We start from the raw sequence: 11183 nt of genomic DNA on the forward strand, positions 1-11183 counted from the left end.
TTGCCTTCTTGACATGGCAAGATATTTTTATTGCTTTTTCTAAATATCAGTGAAATTGCCTTCTTGACATGGCAAGATATTTTCACTGCTTTTTCTATCTTTGCTGGCTTTTTCCAAAAGCCAGCTTGACTTTTCTGTATTCAAATTTCTCTAATCCATAATGAATTAAACAGTGTTTTGATAGAAATCACTAGATATCAAGCTAAATAAAACATTTCAAATTATTATATATATATATATATATATATATATATATATATATATATATATATATATATATATATGGTCTATATTTTAATAAAATATTATACATAAACCATTTAAATTTCAATTTTTTTGGTTCCTTATATATATATAAATTAATTAATTAATTTAATTTATATCTATCCTTAAAAAAAACCACAAAATAATCCTAATTAACTATGATAAAAATATATTCCATCATTATTTTCTTTTCTAATCTTCTATCACGCATGACAGCTTAATGGATTTCTGATTATTAAGATATCTAATTTAAGATATCTCATTGAAAGCTGAGTTGACACTGGGAGCCTAGATGAACTCATCTCGATACAGTCCACGAAATCCCAACCGTGTAACTTGTAAATTCTCAGCTTTGATCTCCCAAAAGTCTCCCACGGGCAACATTCCCATAGTTAATTGCATGATTCCTTGCATGCCTTGAGTTTGGAGCTGTAACTGCCATTCCTGGGCGATAACTTCGAGGATTTTGGGCTGAATTTTGCTCGTAGCGCAGCGCGATCAATATATTTGAGCTTTATCGGGCTTTTTAACATTTGGATTTGAATAGCGGTCGTCGTAAGGGTTTCGAAGGTCGTCTTCCTGAATTTTCAGGGTTTATCGAGATGGGTTCTAGAAGTAGTTCTCCCTACTGGTGTCATGCTTGCAATCGTATGTTAATATTATTGACAGGAGAGCCCACTGTTTGTCCCACTTGTTGCTGAGGGTTTGTAGAGGAAGCAAGCGATGGCATTTCGAGCTCCCGAACAAATCCCTTTGAGGGCTTGTTAATGGAGGGCGGAGAAAGGCTTTCTGTGGCTGACCTCATGGCTGACCTGCTCAAGTTGATGAGTAACCAAGAAAATAGAGAAGGTCGCGGTCATGTCCCTGGCAGGAGTCTCAGACGGGGCGCGATTGGGGGTAATGGCCCCATGGTGTTAATTTTGGGCAGTGATACAGGAATCGAACCCAGGACCTTGCCTGCAAATATTGGGGATTATTTCATGGGTCCTGGGTTAGAACAGCTAATAGAACAGTTGTCTCAGAACGATAGGTTGGGCTATCCTCCTGCCCCGAGGGCCGTCGTGGATGCAATGCCCACGATTAGGATCAATTCCCGACATCTGATTAACAATTCGCACTGCCCTGTCTGCAATGACCGGTTCGAAGTCGGAGGCGAAGCCAGGGAGATGCCCTGCAAGCACATTTATCATTCAAATTGTATACTTCCCTGGCTGGCTTAGCACAATTCGTGTCCCATCTGTCGCCTTGGATTGCCGGGCGACTTTCCAGCTACATCACAGGCTAGATCTTCATCCAGGCCCAGAAGTGCCGCGTCATAACCCCCGGCTGCCAAGGTAATGTCCGAGGATCTTAGGATGCCCCTTGTTTTATGCTGCGCAAAACAGTAATTCTAGGAATTATGTTTCAAGTGGAAAGAATACCAACGTTAATACTAATAATAATTCAAGAAGCAGAGACCATGGACGAGGTTCGACCAACGGAATTTAATGTGGTCTGTACATTCTTCCACTGCAAATCATTGTTCTCATCGTGGTCAATATGCTTCAAATACAAATGATAACGTTATCTGGAGGCAGCCGTGATGGCCCTTTGAGGAAGGCAATGGTTCTCCTTGGAGGATCAAGCTGAGTCACTCAGTACTCCAGTATGTTGGCTGTAGACTGTAAATACTGGTTACATGGAGTACTATATTTTAATAAAGTACTATACATAAACCATTTCAATTTCAATTTTTTTTGTTCCTTATATATATATAAATTAATTAATTACTTATTAAATAAATTATTTTAGATTTTAATTTATATCTATCCTTAAAAAAAAACCTCAAAATAACCCTAATTAATTATGATAAAAATATATTCCATCATTATTTTCTTTTTTAATCTTCTATCACGCATGACAGCTTAATGGATTTTTCTGATTATTAAGATATCTAATTTAAGATTAACACCCCCTCATTGAAAGCTGAGTTGGCACTGGGAGCCTAGATGAACTCATCTTGACAAGCAAATTGGAGGAATCATTTTTCCCTGTGCAAGATAATAGCAGATAAAGCATAATATTTTTCGGACTAAACGTCACACATCTTGCTCGAATTGAACCGTTCAAGCACACAGCGACATATATCTATTGATATTCACTTACTACATATAGTTTGTAAATTTGTCTGGATTTTGATAAAAATTTGTAAATTTTTTTAGGATTTTCGTAAATTTAGATTACATGTGTCAAATTTCAAGATTTTAGATGCTTTGGAAGTTTTTGATGGGGTTGAATTTATTTTCACCATCAAAAATATGATTCAAACACTATACTTTTTTGAATTTTCTTTTGGGCAATCACTTTTGACCATTCACACAATTACTCATTAGACCTGGCCTTAAATAATTAAGTTAGGTAGTTAAATATTTAATAATAATAATAATAAGTATATTAATGTTAATAATAATAATAATAATATTTATTAAATAATTAGGTTATTTAGTAAAATATTTAATAATAATAATGATAATTATATTAATTTTTATAATGTATTTTTGATAAATCACATTTCAAGTTATTAATTTCTTCCAAACTAATATGATTTATCATCACAACAAAAATTAATTATATTAATATTAATTATTATTATAATACATACATAATAATGTATTAAATTAACTTAAATAATTAAATATTTTAAAATTTATAAATAAAGAAATTAAATTAATTTATTATGTATTTTAAAATTATATATATATATATATATATATATATATATATATATATATATATATATATATTTGTTTTTAAGGTTGATTTTTTAAAAAAAAATCTGATTTATTTTCCAATCTAATTTATCTAAAACTTAACGAGAATGCATTGAAATCACAAATTAAATTTAATGAGTGAACTCAAAAAATAACAACATAAAACCATAAGATAATTATTCAATATAAAATAAAATTAAAAATATATATAGTTTGGACCACCTGGAAAACTATCAATTCCCTTTCGTTATCTATCTTTCAAATGAGTATTTTCTTGCCATTGACTTTTTTGGTTGACTTTCGAGCTTTGAACTTACCGAGATGTACACTAATATGCAGGTGAGGACTTTGACCAAAGGATAATGGAATATTTCATCAAATTGATCAAGAAAAAGCACTGAAAAGATATTAGTAAGGATAGCAAAAATGAAATAAGACATTCAATGTGTTCCTTATAATATAGATATAAACAAAACATCTAAAGAAAAGTAATTGCACAATGATCTAGTCCGAGAAAACAACGTTTTCCACGAATCAATTAATTCTTCTAGAAAAATTCAACAATTCCAATTTAATAATCCTATCGGCCTCTCTTTGTACCTTTTGGAACTATTGCTAGTTACACCATTTTTTGCATCTACTTTTTCGTTTTATTTATCTCCCTTTTTTGCATCCTCTTTTGCACCATATTTTGCATTTAATTTTGCATCATTTGTTTTATCCAATTTAGCATCATTTCTTAACACCATTTCTTGCATCCAATTTTGCATCCTTTTGAGCATCTAAATTTGCATCCTATGTTGAACCCTATGTTGCATCCGCCTTTGCATCCCATTTTGTGTCTATTGTTACGTTCAATTTTGAGCCATTTTTTTCGTCTGCTTTTGCATTTGTTTTTGCACCAATTTTTGAATGATTTGTTGCACCTCATTTTACATCCAATGTTGCATCTCAATTTGCATCCAAATTTGAGCCATTTTTATGCCCATTTTGCACTATTTTTCTTCTTTTGTGTCCAATTTTGTACCATTTTTTATGTTCAAATTTGCATCATTTTTGGTATCTAATTTTTCATCCTTTTTTCTGCCACATTTTGTGTCCACATTTGCATCTCATTTTGCACCTAGATTTTAGTTTGAATTTTCATCTAGTTATGCATCATTTTTGACATCCTTGGTTTCACCCTTTTTTAGTCCCATTTTGCTTCTTGTTTTGTGTCTTTTCTTACATCCTTTTTTCATCCTAATTTGACACCATTCTTTGAATACTCATTTTGGTGTCCATTTTTTCATCCTTATTTGTGCCCAATTCGATATCCTTTCATATGCCCTATTTTGTTCCTTTCTTTGTGTCTAGTGTTGCACCATTTTTTAATTTTACTTTAAAACCCTTTTTGTGTCATTGTTTGCATCTTGTTTTGATGGCTAGTTTAACATCCAATTCTACTCCCAATTTTGCATCCATTGTTAAATCCACTTTTGGCTTCTTGTTTAGAGTTTTACTTTTATTTCCATTTATGACCCCCTCTATGGGTTCATTTCACTAAGTTCATTTACATAGTGAAATATATTAAAGTTTCTAAATATCATTTTACTGTAGAATTTAATGCATAGTTAGATGAAAATAAAACCCTCTCAGTTTATCCCAGAAAATTAGGACAAACCAATTAAGAGAAAGGTTGTTCTAAGGCTTAGGATTCTTAGTAGATCAAGATGTAGAGTATAGATTAAGAAAAAGAGAATGAATTCTTGTGAGTCCTCGCATGCATGTCTTCTTGGAGTTTTTAGTATAGCTAGGAAGTGCTCCTAGCTAGCTCCAAAGCTTGGTCCTACACATAAGAGAGAGAATAAAGCAACATTCAAAGCATAATACCTTGATAATCGAAACTATCAAAAACATATAAATATTATTGAATAAATAAATACAAACGAAAATTCCATACATCCATTAGTTAAATAGAAGAAGTAAAGAATGAATAGAAACATATGGAAGGAAGAACAACTGATCTATATGAATAAAGGAGTTGGAGGAAAGTTACAACAATCAGATTTCCCAAATTTCTCATTAGTTCAATTTGGGAAAAATATTTTGGGTGAATAATGTTTCTTCATATAAAAATAGCCTTTTCCACTTTTTAGATGCTTTTGTGCTTAGAAAAAAGCTTCCTGATGCTTTATGGCTATTTCCTGCTTTTGTATTCTTTTATTTTTTAAGAAAAAACTAAAGATAAGGATAGAGGGATCACATTCCACCATATGAGTTTCCGAAAGTGAACAAGAGTGTCAAATTCAAATTCTAGTTTGCTTATGTTTTAGTTTTTTTTTAAATATATATTTAATTTTAGTATTTTTTTATTTCCTAAAAAAATATATTTAGCTTTTGGTATTTTTTTTCCTATAAAAAAAATTATATTTTGTTTTTATATAGAACAAAGATTTGATTTTTAATATTTATTTTTTTAGAAAATTGAAGATATATAGTTTTAATTTAATTTAATTTATCTAAATATTAATTTTATTTGGTTATAAAACAAAGATCAGATTTGATTTTTATTATTTGTGTTTTTAGAAAATTTAAATTTCAAATTTTACTATTATTATTTGTGTTTTTAGAAAATTTAAATTTCAAATTTTACTATTATTTTACATTTTAATATGATGGGTATGATATGTAAACTTATATATCTTTTCATCACAATTAATTTTATTTATATTAATTAAAATAAAATTTTAAAAAATCTTTATATTAATTAAAATAAAATTTTAAAAAATCTTAAAAAAAAACTATAGAAAACATTTAAATAATATGTACCTTCACAACATTTACCGGTGACTAAATTAAATTAAATTAAATCTCTATCCATTCATATTAGATCCTGATTTAACATAAAACTATATTAATAATATAATGTTTCAACGAAACTTCATCTGTAATCTTGAAAATGAGACTTCTATTATCTTACTCATTGACTTTTATATTGAGATGAATCACAAAATTACTCATTGACTTTTATATTGAGATGAATCACAAAACTCCTCATTCTGAAAACACAGCCTTCTTCACCGTCCAGAATTTGGTGATTGCTTTGCAGCCACCTGCTTTGGTGATCGCTCCTTAACCATTTGCTTACATCCTCGCCTTTCACACGTCGACTTCCGTTGCGTTTTACATTCACTCGCAACATTCAATGGTGATTTCCTGTCACTCACCACATTTGCTTTTGGCTTTTGACGTTCTCTCAACCCTAGAATCTCAACATCTTTAGATTCAAGATCCTTTTTCAGGCAATTCAGGGCACTTTCCAATTCCCTAATTCTCTCTCGAAGATGCCCATTTTCTTCTGTGCATTTGTTCATTTCGATCGTCAAAGAATTGTTTTTTTGCTTGAGGTCCGTGTTGGCCTCTGCATTGTCCAAAAGCTCATTTCGTAAATCAACTACCTGATGTCGTAAATCAAATATCTGGCCCTCTTTCTTCGCTTCCACAGCCCTGGAAGATTCGAGATCCTTTCTGGCAGAATCTAGAGCTGTTTCCAACTCTCCCACTGTGGCCTTAAGATTTATCTTTTCTTCTTCTGAAGCCAAAAATCTTCTATCCATTTCACTTTGTAAGGAGTTCCTTTCCTTTTCTAGAGACATTTTTGCAGCAGCAAGCGATGAAACTTCACTTTGTAAAGAGTTCGTTTCTTTTTCCAGAGACAATTTTGCAGCTGCGATTGACGAAACTTCACATTGTAAGGAATTCCTTTCGTTTTCCAGAGAGATTTTTGCAGCAGCAAATAATGAAACTTCACATTGTAAGGACTTCGTTTTTTCTTCCAGAAACTTTTTTGCAGCAGCAAGTGATGAAAGTTGATCTTCTAAATCTGCGTGTAGTGATTCGAACTCCATCTTCTGTTCTTCCTTTTCATGCAATATTTTATCATGGGTTTCCTGTATCTTTCCAAATTTTATGCTCAGCTCTTCAACTTGTTTGTTAAGTCTAACATTTTCGGCCATAGATTTTTCAGCTCTCTGATTTTGCTTTTCCAACAAGCACTTGGTACTCTCTAACTCCTTCTGTAGCATTTCGTTCTGCTTTTTAAGAGCAACTTCTGTTACCTTGCACTTGTACTGCTTAATTAAATCTGCTTCTTGTTGGACACCTTCAGTTGTAGGTTTGTGAAGGTTGTTAATTGCATTTTCCAATTCTGCAATTTTCATAAGCGGGGAGACTTTGTTCGGCAGGGAGATTTTATCATAAACTCTGAATTTGCTGGAATTGAATTTTACTTTTTCTTCATCTTTAGTCGCCAAACCACTCTCTGCATTGGAAACTCTCGGCCCACCACCACTTTCTGGTTGGGAAAATCTTCGCCCACCGCCTCTGCCTATACCTCTTGCTTCCATCGTCTCGTTCTAGAAGTGGTGAAAGCTTAAAAACCTTGAACAGACACAAGCTAAATGAAAAAAAAATTGATAGACAATTTAAAATTATCTACACGCTTTTCCTTGGCTAACACTATGTATTAAGTGAATGACAAACGCGTTGTAAGTGAAATTAGAGGCATCGGATTGCAATAAATAAATACTCATACGTTCAAATTAATTAATCATTTCGAACAAAGTTCGGCCGACTAAATCAACGTTACATCTTTCATTGTAGATTTGGTGGGGTACTTCCCTATGCTCCACTAATGGTTCCCAACCCAATCTCTGTTTTGATTCCTTTGGAATCATAAAATTATTGCTTAAATTATAGTTAAAGTTTTATATTTATATATGCTTGATTTTGAATTGATTTTTCTTAAAAGGAAATTTTTATATATTGCTAAATTTTACATATAATTTTGTGATTGAATTTTTATTGATAATATGGATATTTTTTAAAATGTATTAATTTAAGAAATTTATTAAAGATTTTTATTTATATAGAGTTGATTTTTATGATTGAATTTTTATTGATAATATGGGTATTTTTTAAAATGTATTAGTTAACATTTTTATTAAAGATTTGTATTTATATAGAGTTGATTTTTAGTTTTATTTTTTCATAGGGCATCGTTACTATTTCACATATAATTTTATAGGTTGAATATGTTTAAATGATGTGGGTATTTTGTTGATTGTTTAGTTTGATATTTTGATTAAGGGATCATATCCACGAGTCACGGAGTTGGTCATAAGTATATTGCTTTTTGGTGCTTCTACATCAATACAACTCTATTGATTTATTTTTACGAATGACAATTGTTGGATACATTGGTTAAGGACCAATTCCTAGAGGGAGTTGGCCTTGAGTTTGATCCACCCATGGTACCTATGCTTTGTTATAATTCAAAATACAACTCCATGGCTAAATTTCAACAAATGACACAGGCACTTTGTCAAATGCCTTGAACTAGGATTTTGGTTAAAAGGACCCATATCTGTAGGACTTAGTAATCATGTCATGGTTTTCATGCCTCATTACAACTACACATATAGCTCCATGGGTTGAATTTTGAGTGTTAATGTGGGTACCTTAGCAAAAGCTATAGTTTGGGATTTTCGTTAAGGACCCTTATCCTTCAATAGTTGGTCTTACATTTTCTCACTTGACAATGTTAGTGGATTGTTACAAATCCACATACAACTCCAAGAGTTGATTTGGTACAAATGTTGTGGATACCTTGCTAAATAGTATAGTTCAATAGTTTGGTCAAGAACCTATATCCATAGGTAGTGGGTACCTTATTGAATAGCTTGGTTTAAAATTTTGTTATTTACTAATATTCACATGTAGTTTTCTTTAAGTTCAATCTAACTCATAGTGTCAATGCATTGCTATAATTGCATGAATTGAATGTATTCAAATGATGTGAGTACCTTTTTTAATGTGTTAGACTCATATTTTGGTTAAACACCCATATCTACAAGTAGCCAAAATTGAGTTTGGAAGCCTCATAGAATTTCTCAAATTTCTATATTTGAGATCATGATGAAAGATTCCATGGTACAAAGGTTAATTCGATCCATCACATTATCCAAAAGTACCATGGAAATTATTGTTTGGTCAAATTATGTCCTAAATACTTTTACCTTCCTTTTCCCACCATCAATGATCAAATTTGAAACCCATGTTTAGTTTCAATTTAAAAGGTCAGATCCATCCATCTCTTCCATGATGAAAATTTTCAAAAACATGTATTTTAATTGAAGTGTAAACAAGTACACACTTCATTTACCTAATCGGGGTGTTAAGGGTCTTAATGAGGGTGCCTTCGTGGTTGATCACACCACCTTTAGACATGATGTACATTTATGTTAAGAGGGCACAAATTGCCCCGAGCATGCAAGAGCATGCATGCCACCCTATGACTTGTAGGATCCAAAAATTTGTGTAATTAAGAAGTCTCAAACCCTAGTAATGGGAAGTGAGTATGGTAGAAACTCAAAGGATGGATTGGGAGATATTTTCAATATTGGAATTACAAATCTATGGTTTCTCCTAATATGAAGATACTAATCTCAACTACACTAAGAAAATTTGTATTTTTGAGGGAATTTGATGGGTCCAATATGGGCATTTGTTGTAAAAGGAAACTAGAAGATAAAGAAGAGTTTGAGAAAGAGATACCAAGTTCTAGCATTTCATCTTACCATTATTCACCTCCTACTAAGAAATATATTATAAATAATGTATTCTATTGTTTTCCAGGGCACATATAATTAGAGAATTCTAGTGTACTCTTTCTTATTCTCAAGGTGTAATTGACAATAAGTGATGACACAAGTTGATTCTAAACCAAATTATGAAAGGGTTTCTTTGTTAATAAGATTATATATAATTGTATTATGGTATTAGCATAGGTTCATGTGGAGATTTTAACTCTTACCCTTCTCTAACTTTTTGTTTGACATCCTAGAAATCCACCTTCACGTTTAGTTCTAGAAAACAAACTAATGCTTACAAACATGTAGCTTTATGTAGGAATCATGGTGAAATGTTGAATTGGAAACTATATTGCAAGAGTATTAATTAAAGGTTCCCAAAATGTGCTCCAATTCATTAGAAAACAATTCTTAAATTGTGTTTAATCACACCTAAGTAGATCTTATTCTCATTCATTAGTTCTTGTATTAAGCTAATATATTTAAAACTTAATATTAATTCACTTTGTTTTTTTGGTTCACCCTCTTATTGTTGGCGTAATAGAACCATTAGAATAATATGGTTTTGTATAGTGTTAAATCTTCATAATGATGCATTCATAAGGTTGTAAATTATTTATTTGGATTTTAGGGCTTGTAATATAAGTGTAAGTTTAATTAGCATTAACAAATGAAAATTGATGATGGTGGTTAACGTCCACTTAGACCAAATTGATCTATCAAACCTATAATTTTCTTAGTTTCTAATTGTCTGGATCCTCGTCTTTCTTGGCAAGATTGGTGTTGTAGCTTTCTTTTCTTTCTCTACGGTCTTCCAACTTTCTTTATCTTGCATCTCCTTCATCTCTTCTGGTTCTTGGGACATGTTGATGCCTCGAAAATCATTGTATCAACATTGGGGGATAACCACCCGGTCCGGACCTTAATACGGCTCCTTTTCAATTTGGGATGGTGGCTCCGACTGGATATAATGGGACCAGTTTCCCAGTAATGAATAAAAAGGGATGAATGAGTGATTGGTTTTCTAATAAATGATAATGAATGGATGACTTAATCTAAAAGCAAAAATACGAATGACTATTCTATCCCGGGAAGCTTCTATTCTTAAGTGCAACGTTTGATGATCTTTGTTCATCAATAGCCATATAGATGACTCTATTCAATAAACATAGACATTCATTCATATAATAATTGCTTTGTTCAAATAGTTGAACAAAGTAATTAATAAAACATTGTTACACTTATCTTTTTATATTACTGATACATGTATGATTAGAAGAAAAGCACGCTATAAACATCCAATAGTGGAAAGTATAAAGAATGTTGTTAAAACACATGCATATAATCAATAATAGCAAGAATGATCAAATAACAATTCACATAAAAAGAATGGATTCAGACATAGATAGTAGTACCATATGAGCTGCAAATCATTCCCAACATCAATCGCAATTCAAATTCCTTCTTTCGACTCAGAAATACTTTTAAATAAAGGCAGTAGTGTGCATCCACATAAAAGCTTCGTTATCAAAATTGG

The 11183-nt window shown here is 31.6% G+C and overlaps 1 pseudogene; it reads left to right on the plus strand.

Annotated features, from left to right (window-relative positions):
* Positions 1-1031: 1031 nt before the first annotated feature.
* Positions 1032-1484, plus strand: LOC149247862 (putative E3 ubiquitin-protein ligase RHC1A pseudogene; annotated as a pseudogene).
* The last annotated feature ends 9699 nt before the right edge of the window (positions 1485-11183 follow it).

The sequence above is a fragment of the Pinus tabuliformis genome, chromosome 7 (genome assembly GCF_031772625.1).
Source record: "Pinus tabuliformis cultivar Carrire ecotype Pingquan chromosome 7, CPIR1, whole genome shotgun sequence".
Taxonomy (NCBI): Eukaryota; Viridiplantae; Streptophyta; class Pinopsida; order Pinales; family Pinaceae; genus Pinus; species Pinus tabuliformis.